The sequence below is a fragment of the Colias croceus genome, chromosome 2 (assembly GCF_905220415.1).
Source record: "Colias croceus chromosome 2, ilColCroc2.1".
Classification (NCBI taxonomy): domain Eukaryota; kingdom Metazoa; phylum Arthropoda; class Insecta; order Lepidoptera; family Pieridae; genus Colias; species Colias croceus.
The window spans coordinates 8,429,222-8,444,577 of NC_059538.1; the positions used below are offsets into that span (position 1 = coordinate 8,429,222).

The window sequence follows — 15,356 nt, forward strand, 5'->3', positions numbered from 1 at the left end:
TCTTATGTCAGATCTATCTTATTATTTTTAAAGACTGATGATGTAAATTACTTGTCATGTTTTACATTTTATCGCCGCATAATTTAACTTAGTTGTTTATAACTCTCTACAAAGAAAGACATTTAGGTAATTAATGTTTTCTGTAGAAAATATGAAGTTTAGGAGAGAGTTTTGAGGAACGGTTTGTAGAGTTTAGGAGAAGTTAGTTTTACATTAGGAAATAGGATTATGTCAAACTAATTAACATGGTTAGGTGCATTGATGTAAATGTGTTAATATTGAAGTGTTAAGAGATTGCATTGTTATTGACTGAAGTTGGTCAGCTGTAGCATTAGTGTCGATTGGAGGATTACTACAGTTCTTAATAAAGGTAAGGCGTCGATATTTAGCTGTGGGTCAGTGGCCATAGCGAAGACTAAGACCACTTTCATCGCAGCCGCTCACGACTTATATTATCGGTGCATCTTTCCATTAGCCGCGTCCGCAATCGTAACCATAATCTATATGAAACTACCGAAATAAAATTGAATGCGAAATGTGACTTTGTAATAACCATATAAAAGTAATTAAAAATGTATAAAATTAAATTTAAAAATTTTAATTGCTTAAACGTATTATAGCGAGTAAGAATGCAATATACAACACCGATTTCATCCGTGGTTGAGTAATTTTTAGGTTTTTACTAAATGTGAACATATTATTTATTCGGTATTTAAATAATGTTGTTAAATAATTTTGATGTTATAACAAGCAAATATGTGGTAAATTTGCTTGTTATTAAGGGCTCTATGTTTCTAATAAGCCATTAAGAAAACTTAACGACAAAATAAAATGCTTAGAATGTATTAAAGTTTGTAAAGTGTCAATATGTTGGTAGGCTTATTTGCTTATAATTTAAATCGAAAGATTGACCTTTTATTAAGTTTTCTCTTAAACAACACTACACAGTCGCTTATTGCTTAATCGATAATAATATAAGTGAATTATTTGTACCATAAATGTTACATTATTTCATGTCTAGCAACATTCAATTATTAATTAAAGTTTAATATGTGTCCTTTTTACTCGTTACCAGTTATTTCAATTAAATATTCACAGAAATCATTACTAGATAAACAGTAGGGCGATGAAATTTAATTAAACGGAAAGGCTTAATAAGCGATTAAGAAATGGAGGAGTCCCTTTTGTTAATTATATTCATAATTATTTAGTTAAAATTGCTTCGAGAAAAGGTTACGAGCACATTAAATGATGATCATGTTAATTGAGAACCCAAATTGAATTTCGCTCATCATTAGAGGCTGCTTGAATGATTGCTTATAAGAACACTAACCACATAGTCGGGGTCACACCGTGTAAGACCCGCCTAAATTACCTTACCGAAAAGAAAAAGTGTACGGATCGAGGTGTACAAGAAGTAGACGTAAATCAAATTGTAGATGCCCGATAAAGTGGATAATAATTAGTGGAAGTCGTGAAAGTGTTGGGAGAAAAATTCGTGAGAGTTTTGTGTTAGTGTGATTGTGCATCTGTCAGGGTATCCGGTTGCGGTCTGCACGGCCACGGCACAGCTCTAATAGGACGATAGGTATTTTGTTTTTTTGTCATTATCGTATATATGAGTCATAGCCCATAGGCTTACCAACATACGTGTTAAATAATTTATTCTGAATTGACCGCACCGCTTCCTATTTATTCTATTTAATGAATGTCTCTTAAATATTTTTTTAAATAAATCTGATAAATCAATTATTTTTTATTTTATAAAATGAGTCATTGTTAACGACAACAAACCACAATAAAATTTTGTTATATTTTTATTACTTTAAATGGATATTTATGAATTTAAAATAACAATAAAAGGAAACATCTTTTTAATGTGATCTTAAAGTTCCTAATTTGTTAGAACATTATTTTGATAAAAATATTTACTATGTACCTTGATTCCTACCCGGATGTTTGCTGAGCGTTTTGACCCACTTGTGTCAGATCTATCGACAGGTCAAAAACGCTATGTGTCATTCTACGTAGAGTTAAATAACTAATTGGAATATTCAACAAATGCAATACATACGCTATATTTTTTAGCCTACACCGTTAAATCCATATAATATGTCTATTTAGCTATTTACTATTTACCTAAACATTGAACCAACAAGACTAAAAATTGTTATCATTTCCTTCTAATGTAGATATCTTCTTTGAATTTGTTGAGTTTGCTTTCTTTGTTTCCTTAATTATGTGTGTGTAATGAATACACCATAAAAAATATAAATGTCAATTTTAAACTTTGTTTTGTTTGAACTAAGCCAACGTTAGTTATAAAATCTATTCGTTTGAAAATTCTTCCAATTTTACTGCTTTAATAGAATATCTTGATAGACTCTAGTCATGGCTTAGAAAGTAAAGTTTGATTGATTCTAATAAACCTCAATTTAATAAGTAATTTCCAGATAAATGCTACAATTTAGTTCTTTAACGAAGATCTTAGTACAAAACCGATATTATGTATTTTGAGTAATTATAATTTATAGTAAATAAGTAATGAATTATGGCGTGGAAGTGCAAAGCTGACTTAATAGCTTTCGCGTTCGTATAACTGATGGTTTCTCCGGGATATTAATAATCATTTCTTACATTCAATCGACTTAATAACGAATAAACAATTATATGAACGACTCCTCTTATTTTAGAAAAATAAGGAAATAATGAATATATGGGCGAATGTTTTAATAGAACAAGAGAGACTCTACATCCTCATAGAATATCACTGTTCAACTTTTTGTTTATTATCTAAATGTAATCAGTGACACGTGGTCTCATCTGATTAATATATGGATAATATTAAGATTCGATTAATATTGTGTGCACTCTATGCTATATATAAATCATAGGAGTACAAAAACAAACAAGTAAACAAATCACATAAAAGTAACAAAAAAACCTAAAAGCCAACATGAAACATGTGTAAAAAATAGCGAGTTAACTTGTCACTATAAGCAGAACACAACCGGCTTTAAACCAGTTCCCTTATATACTTTAAGTGTATAAATCAAAATAGTTTCAGTATCTAATGGAAATGTAAATGATAAATCCTATGTAATTATAAACACAATTGTAGTACCGAGAAACACTTAATGACAGGTACCGGTAGCGATTATTATGCAACGAGCCGGACCCAGGACAATGTTTATAATATTTATATCACGAGCGACGTGACTTGATCTAGAAGATATCGTTCGATGCTCGCGGTACCCTAATAAACTTTACTATGCGAACCTTTTAGCTCGGAATTTACGCGGAGTTTACAGAATTATAACGATTTACGAGTGGTCTGTACTACTACAAATGATATGTAATATATATGAATAATATATTCATATAGTAATGTTGTCACATTAAAATAGTATAAAGTTTCATATAAAATGTTAGAAATTATACTTGATTTGCAATTAAGTAGAAACGCATAACGTGCCGCAGGTGTGGGCGAATGCTTTCTGTCATTATTAGATCTTCGTTGGAGTTATTAAAATCCCTACTAATATTATAAATGCGAAAGTAACTCTGTCTGTCTGTTACTCAATCACACCTTAACTACTGAACCAATTTGCATGAAATTTGGTATAGAGATATTTTGATACCCGAGAAAGGACATAGGCTACTTTTTACCCGGGGAAATAGGATAGGTTTTATTCCGGAAATCCCACGGGAACGGGAACTATGCGGATTTTTCTTTGACTGCGCGGGCGAAGCTGCGGGTGGAAAGCTAATAATAATATATAGCATTTAATGATATATGTAAGTAAATAAATACAATGTTGATGCATAACAATGATTTTTAGTAACGGCGGCTAGAATATATACATTTACAGCTTAAAATAGGGTATCAATGTTGGTTCTGTTAAAATATTGGACAAAGTTATCCAGGTTTTCTCTACATATAATAGATATAATTTATTTTCTTAAGAACGTCTAGTAATAATACCTATATATAAATTATTTTTAAATAAACACATAATTTTCAATATTATATACAGTACTATATAAAAAATAAAGTAAAATTACATACTTGAGCCCAGTCAGTAAGTGCTGCTTTTTCAAACAAAAAAATAATACTTGTAAGACTATTTGTATTTACAATGGTTCTCCGAATACAATGGTAACATTATTAGTTACAACGACGCGTGTCTAATTTTAACATTTTACTTAAATCGTTTGTATATATTTTATGCCTTTATTATTTGTAAAAGAGTTTTGAGACATTTATACGCATGCAATTTCATAATGGCAAGAAGGAAGTCTGAATATAGTTTATACTGACAAAGAATATTAATTAAATATCAATAACGGAACTGAATCGAGTCAGGCTACAAGTCGACATGGCCATAGCAGTTCTTAAGGTCACTTTAAATGCGTCCACTCTTATAAGTTAATAATACAAAACGCCTTATTGACCTATGCAGAAGTCATTAAAATTAAGACGTTGCTCGTCTCTCTGACATTAAGGGTCATCGCAAGTTTTTATATTGATCGAAAATACATAATTATGTTATTAAATAAATTCCTTTTATAATTGTCATTTAAAATACACTTATATTGGTCTCCGTAAACTTGATAGTCTTATTAAATATTGCTTTATCTTATCGTACCACAATCCTAACGCTTCTGATGTAAATCATGTAGGTCAAGATATTTAAAATATGACTTGACGTTTTTAATCGATTTTTATATGACACTCTCAAATAATAAATAAAAAGTAATCCTCGAAAATAATTAAATCAAAGACATTGTTGTTCCAAATCATTTTTATGAGCCATTACTTTGTACAGCGCTCGTATACGTCAGTAAATCATAAAATTTGTTCAGATATTAAATTAAACGCTAGGACTTAAGAGGTGAAAGGCAATTTATTTTTTTAATAAAAATACTCAATTATATGGAATTATCATTTGTATTTAATTAACGATGAAAATGCAATCAAGAGACAACTTTCTTCATAAAAAGTGACTATGCTACTGCAGTCTACACCTAAGTCGCTACCGGAATGCAGTCTTCGTATGATTATCTACATATTATAATAACGATTTAACGTTCATCCCATATAAATCGCTGTCAAGATTAGCGAGAATTATTGAATTAAAATTTATGATACAATTAGCATTCAGGCGGACGGCTGTAGAATGTCGTGCATGGTGTTATTTAAATAGCATAATATGCGCGTGCGGATCTCGTGACTTGCGACGATGATTATAGAGCCGCCTTTTATCGTGCCGATAATGCAACGTTGCTGCTGCGTAATGTTCAGACAATAGTTTACTTTGCTCAGTGAAAACCGAGCACCGGTGAACATTAACACGGAAAAGACACAGCACCCGTGTATTACTGGTGTTTTAACTTTTCCAATGCTATAGTGCGTCACGGAAGATAAGCGAAATGGGCAGCAGATAGTATGCGAAAAGGATCGGTAATTACAGATGTGAAGCATTGTGTAGTACGGGGCGGCAATCGAAAGCATTTAGTCGTGAATCGGCGCGTGTTGTCGAAGGCTATTGCGGTCGGTTTCTCTCGCACTTGTATCTCGCGATCTCAGCGCGGAGGCGTTTCGTGCGCCTTTTTTGGAATAACTCGAGCAAATTTCGTCGGAAACTTTTATTTCGCTCCGCGCGAGTTGCACTCGGAAATCGGATTTTTATTTTAATGAGCCAGTTTCGCGGCGCCGTCTCGCTCACACCCGCCGTTGCACTGAATAAATAAATGACTTGCTCTACTTTCTATGAGATCGTTTCTTTGGCAGGCCGATGAGACACGCTGGCTCGCCTGTGACGTAGACGCGGCTTTGTCAGGGCCGATGCCCGCTCACGTGTTCTCTGACCGCGTGCTCTTAGCCAACGCTGGTCTGTTGCTCTGTATTCACGAAACCGTTTTACGATTCCATCTAGATACATTTGAGTCACGATTTACTTGCAACAAATGCTTCTTAATAAAACTTCTTATATAAAGCTGCAATCATTTAAATCTCTCCGTTCTATATAGAGAGCTTTAAAAGTTGATCGTGCTCTGTAAGCGCTTGTTATTTTTACAAAAGCTAATGGTGTAAATATGTTTAGAGATTCCGCGTTATCGCCTTCTACGTCACTCTGATCATCGTCTATTAATTAAGTGATCAGGGTCTATGATAATTTTTCTCAACGTATAAATCATTATAATAAATTGGCAGACTTGTAACTGTCAGGTCATCGGTTCCTCATGGAGCAATGATTGATGATGATTCGTTCATGGAATGCGCCTTGTTCGCTATTAAACATTGTTAGCGTGCCTAGTACACAAATGATGTACATAAGACAATGTTCAATGGGCAACACAACCTTTCGATGGGCATATCAAAAGCACACTTGAGGAGAAAATTTCACTGCCGCATTACTTTGACCGAATAGTACGATATGTGTAACCGGCCATGGAAAGGACTTATTTATTAGTGCAATGCACTTGTATGCGTCACGAGTGACACGAAGGACACGCTTTGTCTGGATCAGGTGGTGAGGGCGAGCGGGGTGTGCGGTGCGGGCAGGGCGGCGGCGCGCGGGGGGCGCACGGTCGCGGCGGCTCTCGAGGCCGCTTCCTGCCGCAGGACTGGTTCTGCTATTTGCACCACTTTATACTGCACCAGTTTCCATCAAGTGCGCACAGCCTTCTCAACACTTAGATATTTACTCAACGCGTATAAATTTGCATGCTAAGGAGTTTCGCGGTAGGCTTATTGCATAAATAGTAACCATTTTAAAGATTACTAAAGCAAAGTTTTACATCAATTAGTTTGTTACGTTACAGTAATGAAATCAAATAGCATACGCTTGTTGTCCCAGAATCTACTTCAAGGACAGCAAACGCTTCAGCAAACATAACATAATATCTTTACAGGCTATTGTAATACAAAGCTATAACATTTTTGTTATACATATACGGATATTGCTTAATTGTAAATATACACATTACTCACACACACACACTTCAACATAAAGGTTATTTAGTAAAGTGTGGATATAAACATAATTACTTTATAATGAGATAACTATTTATAGATTTAATGTGCATGTATATATGTCATTTTCAATAGGACAATTTTATTGTTATAACCAATTTAGATTTAAATCTATTTGAATATCCTGATAAATTATAAAAATATGAAAGAAAAACTCGTACGAGATGTTATCTCCTGAGCACAAATTCGAAAGGTAAAATATGTAATACGTTAATAAGAAGTATATACCTCGTAAGCTTACAGGTACATAGGTGTAATGGCTTTTAATTACCTCATAATTTCCTATTCATCAACACTTGACACCTAATACGATATTTGACGTCTCTATCGCAGGAAACTTGTAAACCATAGAAAGTTAACTCAATCTATTTTCATTAAAGTTCATCAAAATGTCTGAGTTAACAGAGCCTATCAAATTATATAATTGTATAGATAATTCCTATTGCATCATAATATGTAAAATAATCAAACAAAAATCTAAATTAGAATTATAGATTATGTCCGTTCTTTATGAACTGTAAGTAAAATTGACAAAAAAAAAACATAAACTTTTAGCTAATACTAAAAAGCCTTTATTTTGAGTCTACATATTTAAAAGTATTTTCAGATAATGTAAGAACTTAACATGTTTCCACAGCATATGCAAATAACAATAAGTGATAAATATACAAACGTAAAAACGTATCAATATGTTTACATTCCTCATCATAAGGAATTTCAAATGCATATTCACGAGACAGCGAGTGCTGTGTATACAGAAAGCCTCAACTAACGATCTTAACAGAAAAATACATATAACATTTAATAGTAACGAAATTGAAGTATGTTTAACTCAACGTGTGCAACCTACATCGACGTATTAGTGAATTTAAAGTAAATAATAAAACAAGTTTCCATGCTGTATCTTAGTGCGGATATGTATTTTTTGTAAAGTTTTCGGCCGTCAATCGAAAGCATAAAGCCTAATATGATTACATAAAGCGATGCAAATGGAAAAGATAATGTTTAATGTATGAATGATTGGCACAACGAGTACAAGCGAAGACACTTAGTGACCCACCTGCATGGTGCCAAAGTGTTTTTCTAACTTGTATCGAAAAAAGTGTTCAATTTCGGACATCAATCAATTACCGCTTTCTAATTTTATGGTTGTTTTTATCTGCAATATGGTTTTTACAACCTATATTTTTAAGAATATTTTTTTCAACGGATACGATGACGACGGACCTATGCTTTGCTGGGCTTAAAATTTCATTATCATTTTTATTGACATCTTAAAATATTTGATATATAAAAATGCTCAAATTATTCAATTATTAGTAATTATCACGAACAATTTTTGATTATTTTTTTTATTTTTATTTTTCAGTGTACCTAAATAGCTGCCACATGCGCATATTGAGGTAACATTTTATTTTTTTAACATAGTTTAGTTCAATTTCATTAATTTTACGTTTGATATGTGACTGCAAAGAGTCCTATTTTAAATGAGTAGGAATTATATTAATGTTATGAGATCGTTAAACTTACCTATATGACCAAGTAGGTACCTATATACCTACAAAAAACAATAATAGGAGTAATTTTCATGATACTTTATATGCGGTTTTATTATATTGATTTCTATCAAACTAATGTTGATTACTAGGAAGGTTAATGCCCGTTCCACAGAAAGTACTTTAAAGTTTGACTTCGAAGAACAACAAAATTACTTTGCTCTTATTCTGGTAATGAGTAGTTTTCTCCAGGTCGGTCGGTCCTTTCGTTCGTTTTTTCATCATTTTTTATTATTATATACTCTTGTTTTGTTTATTCTAAATACCTTAAAATACTTTTCATAAATTGGAGAAATTGAAATATGCAGATTATCTATACTAATATTATAAAGAGGAATGGTTTGTAATTATATATGTATGTATGTATGGTTTTCACGCATAAACTACTGGATCGATTTAAAAAATTCTTTCACCATTAGAAAGCTGCATCTTTACTGAGCAACATAGGCTAGGTTTTATCCCGGAAATCCCACGGGAACGGGAACTATGCGGGTTTTTCTTTGAAAACGCAGGCGAGGCTGCGGGCATATTCGATGTAGCATTTAAACTGTTTAAATAAGATTAAAATGTTTTATTTGCATAAAACCGCCTATTAACATATTTTTTGGCATTTTTGTGATCACATTTAGTTTGAGACATTTAACTGTTATTTTGAGACTAATAGTGAAGTACTTATACGTTGTGATTGATATACTATACTATACAATATATACTAACCCCAGCAATGACGCCAAATAAGACAATGACAAATTAAGCTCTGATTCAAAGATATCGATTTAATCCATGTAGATTGTAGGTAGAGTTTTAAAGTTTAGTTGCAATTATTTACAGGTAAGTTCAAAATATTTCAAAGAGTAAAAATGAAATACAAGGAAAAAGAGTTAATTATGTAATTGAAATCGACCTATTATACAGAGTGTCCCTCTATTGATATACTAAGTGCGAACGGAATTGTAGTTTCGCATACACTGATCACGAAAAATACTTAAACAACAAATTGACAACAAAAAATTTTAGCTAAATTTTTCCTGAAAATCAAGTAATTTCTCTAGCTTCGCTCAGCCAGTATAATATATACCGCTTCGCTAATGTGAGCATTTTGTCTGTTAAAACATAATCTTAAACGATAGGTCACGTGGTAGCGTGGTCACGTGGGCGGGTTGCTTGTTAGGATTGTACCTACACATAGAATTATTAGAATTCAAACATTTGAAAAAAAAAACTGCGTCTGGAATTTTATAAGTATATAGTAGTATTTTTTACGTACTCAGCGTAAGCAAAACTATAACTTCCTTTGAGCTTAGTATACCAACAGTGGGACACTCTGTATAATAGAGACCATGAATTTGTTTTCTACGTTGCGCACCATTTTCCTCATACCATTGAAAACGTATCAAATTAGATGCATTATAGATGACAATTCACTGCATTGTATATCTATCCGATAATACGCAAACATTATCCATTAAAATGAGTGATTTGGTACAAGTTATTTTAATATTATTATAAGTATACCTACGTATCGGAATGAATTGTAGAAAGTCGTTCTTATCGAATACCTTTTACAAATATTCCACCGAAAGTTATTATTATGTCTATTATATATAACTAGCGGTCCGCCCCGGCTTCGCCCGTGGTTAATATGTAATTTACGTTTTCTCTACATAAGAACCATCCTTGGACTTCCACAAACATTTAAAAAAATAATTATCAAAATCGGTTCAGCCGTTCACACGTATCATACTTATTATAATAATTCACTAAATTTATATCATGTAAAATTTGAATACCTACTGCAATATGTTACTAATTATTCTTCCCGATTTTAAAATACATTTCAATCAATAGCAATATCATCAATTTCACTAAAGCAGACAAATTTATAACTAAATTATTATAATCCTGTACGATGTAGATAACCAATAACTTAGTTTAATTTATAGCAGTGTATAAAATTGCAAATCTAATTATAATTACGGAGAAGAAATATTTATAGTTACTATTTATGGCAGATCATAAAATTTCTCTTGTCGTAATTACTTAGATGTTCGATTGTGTAGTTGTACCCACTTGTATGTTAACGAAGCTACATAAGTTATAATCAATTTCATCTGTGATAAATCTTAAACGCTTTATTATAATATATAACTATTTTCATATTTAGAAGATCATTATATCACAATGTGAATTAAAATAAATGTTGTTGAGTTAATAAACGAAAATTAATCGTGCGTATGTAATAGGTACGTACTATTCTAAAATTAAAAGAGTTTAAAATACAGATATAAGTTAAAGATATATAGTAAAGCGGAGGTATTTACTGCACATAGGTTTACCTTTATTATAATATCACGGGGCATAAAATGTTGAAAGGAACATAAAACACTGAGACGGTCGTTGAAGTCTTTTGTATGGCGCTCGAGAGAACATCGCCGGCGCTCTATTGCAGAGATATTTTATTCCAGTTTTGTTGCTTTTATCTTGAATATCTTGCTCATAAAATATGAAAAGCTATAGCACTTAAATTATTAATATATTTTATTTCAATTATGAATAGATGGAAACATGCATTACGTAAAAACAATTTAAATTTCTCGAATAACCATCGAGTGGTTTAATTTAGTTAGTATTATTCATAACGTTGAGTTTCTAAATATTTATGAGTAGATAAAGAACTATTTAATTTACCTAATAAGATTATGTAACAATGGTACATGTTCTGATTTGTATTGGGAACTTTTTGGAGGCAGTGTCAGTGGTAAAGTGGAACAAGGAACTCTCGTAGTTGGCAACTGGTACGTTGAACCTCCTGCGGGTGTATGTGTGTGTCAACGCACACCTCTACCTAAACTTATCAAACTTATATTCGATACGGCGTGCTTGTGTGCGGGCCTACGTAGTATTATCGTGTCTATTACAAAGGTGGATTAAACTGATTCATAATACTCACTAACCACGTTTTTTATACGTTGAAAAATGTAGGCTATTTCTATTTAATATTTAGCAAAAATTAAGCAATGTAAAAGTAATTTAGAGTACAAATGTTGACGAGATAACATAAGTGAACCAATTACGTTTATGAAATAAAAGAATTTGATTCTTTGTTCGATAAAATAAGCTGGCAATAGTATTAAGCTCCTATTTGCGAGCGATTGCCGCAATAACGTCGCGTCGTAACTCGTAAGCCGATCAACGTCCTTGTCGCTTGCTCAATTCTCGATAACTACAGATATTAGCCTCATCGTATTAAATACGTTTGAGATAAAAAAAAATCAGAACGTGAAGTAATTAAAATTGTAATTGTTCTACGCATGACTGTGATACTGACCTTTATAATTTCGAAATTGTTATATCTGTTGAACACGTGAACCGGGCATTGTTACCCGACAAGGTTGTGTGGACGAATGTCATTACTGATTCGATAAAATGTAATAAGCGATTTGAGTTCCTAATAAAAGAATCTAGGTCAACATTGCAAAAATATAACTAAATGGTCCAGATTTAGTTTCTGACTTCAAATTTTTTAAAGTTTTACTTAGCGTCAATGTAAGGTAGCGTAAATCAATTTCTATGAAAAATAATAAAAGCTTCATTTCAGCATAACAAAAGGACAAGTCCATTACAATAAAATGTCAAACCTTTTTAAATATACCAGTGCAGTGTCGGTACTAAAAGATTTAGAGATTAGAATTTAGAATATTATAATGGGTTTGTTTAAAGTTATTTCATATGCGTAGGTATTATAAACATACATGTAGAGCGTATTGTAATTATTAAGGTCCAAGCTTAAAAAAACAGTTTTAAAGTTATAATAAAAGTTTATTCAGTAGACCACAGGCTAAAGTTATTCGATTCACGCAGCATTTCTTGTTACACTATATTTGAAATATTTATCTGACAAATTCCGTAATATCCGTTAGGACTAATTCAATGCACGCACACAGCCGCAAACAGCGCGGGTGTGTCGCACACAAACATAATAAAAAACTCACACATGGGAAGCGTGGAACACACGTGCGCAGCTAGTGCTTACAGCGCGGAACGAGTTGAGAGCGACCTGCAGCGCCCGCGCAAGAAAGAACTCAGCCAAGGACGCCGGCGTAACGGTATGAGCGGGACGTAGAGACAGAGACGGAACACTCGACGTCCCGTTACGTCATCATCTGGAATGGCTACAGAGATGCACTACGTCACAACTAGTATTTTTCTTATAAGAATTCCATTCCATCAATTCTTATATTTACTTAAAAGTATTAGATTTTAAATATTCTACCATAATAATATAAGAAATAAGTAATTTTTCATTAATATTATGTTTTGATTAGATATTACTTTAAAAAAATTCTGAGCAATCGTAACTTGTTTTCACGACAAAATAAAAACATTAATAGTTTCTAAAAATACTTACTTCTTGGTATTCAATATGTTCTAAATAGACATAATTCTTAAGTTTAATTCAATTTTAAGTTCCTCCGTCCGGACATCGACCCAAAAACCTTATACTCTATCTCATTCGCACACTTTAATCTTGATAGTTTTGTCTCGTAGTCACGAATACCGCTGCTCTGTCTTTATTTTGTTCCATTACGATCAAGAACAATGACTATTCGTCGATAGAAGCATGTTCCTATATTTGTTCCACTCTAACAACAAGCTTTTAGCAGTGTAACGAGCGAGACAAGTAGACGTTCGCTACAGAGGCAAATGTTAAATGTTTCGAATTCTTATTGGGCAGGCCGTGAGTTTAAAGATGGCCACTCGTGGACCGTTTTCTTGTTACGATAACCTAATTTTATTCCATTACATCGGTACTTGTTATGCTTAAATTCAATATTCCATTAAAATCGAATGTCAGGAGGTAATTTGAGTAAAAAGACAGCGACCTCGCGGTTCGCACACTGTCGGTTGATGCCCCCGCTCCCCCGCGCCCCTCGCGCCCTCCCGCTGAGCCCCCTCCCCTCCTATCTCCAAGTGTTTGGCTCGGAAATGTCGAAGGTTTGCCGGACGTCAACCGATACGGAACTACCTTCGGTACACGCGTATTTCTAGTTATTAGCCGTATAAGTAGTTCATATAGTAGAAAAACTGGAGCACTTCTGATTGAGCGAACAATATCTTTTGTTTGACACTAAAATTTTTCCTCTTATTCTATTTATTTTTTCTTAATAAAAAATGGGTCTATGATAATGTTTTATAATAAAAAACTCTAGACAAATTGCACTATTCTTACAAACTTGGATAAACATTTGATCAAACATAGATACTCAAATCAAAGGCGGAAAAACTAAAATTTAAATAGATTTAGATTGCTAATACATATTCTAACCTTTCTCGTCTTATATTAAGGACGCTATAACGTATTTTTACAAAAACACGCTGTTTTTCGGTACCATTTTAACTTAAAGCAATTACACGTGAGAACATAGTAATATCTTAATTTAAAGATAATATATTCAGCTCTACGTTCATCTTATAAAAATTGTACGACGTCATACAAAATTGTCGCTGAAATACGTTTTTTCCATCACAATAAACGCATAAAATGCAAAAAAATGAGGTCTAAACCGGTACCATTTTAGGAAAATTAAGAGCCTAATCTATCTTCTTAACTATATCTTATTGAGGGATATATAGTCCTTTATATATGGTGTAATTTTTATGAATCTAAATCAAAATTTTATTTCAATAATGAGCTAAATTAAAAATACTTGTCGATTTCTTCATACATTTTGTTCTCGCGGTTCGTCAGACCGCGCTCAGAAGCGCTCTTGGAAGGACGGGTGTATCGCTCCTCGTGCCAAAAATAAAAACGAAATAAAAAAGATTATTGTGCGTGCACTGTCTTTTTCGTGATTTGAAATATTTGATACTTTTTATGAGTAAACTGTATAAGTTTCATATTCCAATTATTTGTAATTTAAAATTATGTTTTTAAAATTACCTTGCCTGAGATCCTCTTTTTTATGGGTTGTTGAATAGATTGGTGGGGTAAAACAATTCAAGATGGCGTCGATGAAAATTTGGCTTTTTTTCGTCATGGGTGTCATTTTCATGGTTTTTGGGGTAGCTATTAACCAATATGAGGTCAAAACTGAAATCCAAGATGGCGCCGACGAAAATTTTTCGTCATGGGTGTCATTTTCATGGTTTTTGGGGTAGCTATTAACGAATATGAGGTCAAAACTATAATCCAAGATGGCGCCGACAAAAATTTTACATCTTTTCGTCATGGGTGTCATTTTCATGGTTTTTGGGGTAGCTATTAACCAATATGAGGTCAAAACTGAAATCCAAGATGGCGCCGACGAAAATTTTACATCTTTTCGTCATGGGTGTCATTTTCATGGTTTTTGGGGTAGCTATTATCGAATATGAGGTCAAAACTATAATCCAAGATGGCGCCGACGAAAAATTTGACATCTTTTCATCATGGGTGTCATTTTCATGGTTTTTGGGATAGCTATTAACGAATATGAGGTCAAAACTGAAATCCAAGATGGCGCCGACGAAAATTTTACATCTTTTCGTCATGGGTGTCATTTTCATAGTTTTTGGGGTAGCTATTACCGAATATGAGGTCAAAACTATAATCCAAGATGGCGCCGACAAAAATTTTACAACTTTTCGTCATGGGTGTCATTTTCATGGTTTTTGGGGTAGCTATTAACCAATATGAGATCAAAACTGAAATCCAAGATGGCGCCGACGAAAATTTTTCGTCATGGGTGTCATTTTCATGGTTTTTGGGGTAGCTATTAACG

General features: G+C 32.9%; 1 protein-coding gene across 2 annotated transcripts in view; it reads left to right on the plus strand.

The window, feature by feature from the left end:
- LOC123704005 (zinc finger protein MSN2) overlaps positions 1-15,356 on the plus strand; it is a 46,627-nt gene that overhangs the window by 11,545 nt on the left and 19,726 nt on the right. Inside the window, exon 2 of one of the 2 annotated variants that reach the window (XM_045652249.1) lies at positions 8,409-8,442. The exons of the other annotated variant lie outside the window; for it this stretch is intronic. The gene's annotated coding sequence lies outside the window, so the exon portion shown is untranslated. The remainder of the gene's footprint in view (positions 1-8,408; positions 8,443-15,356) is intronic. 2 annotated transcript variants of the gene reach the window in all.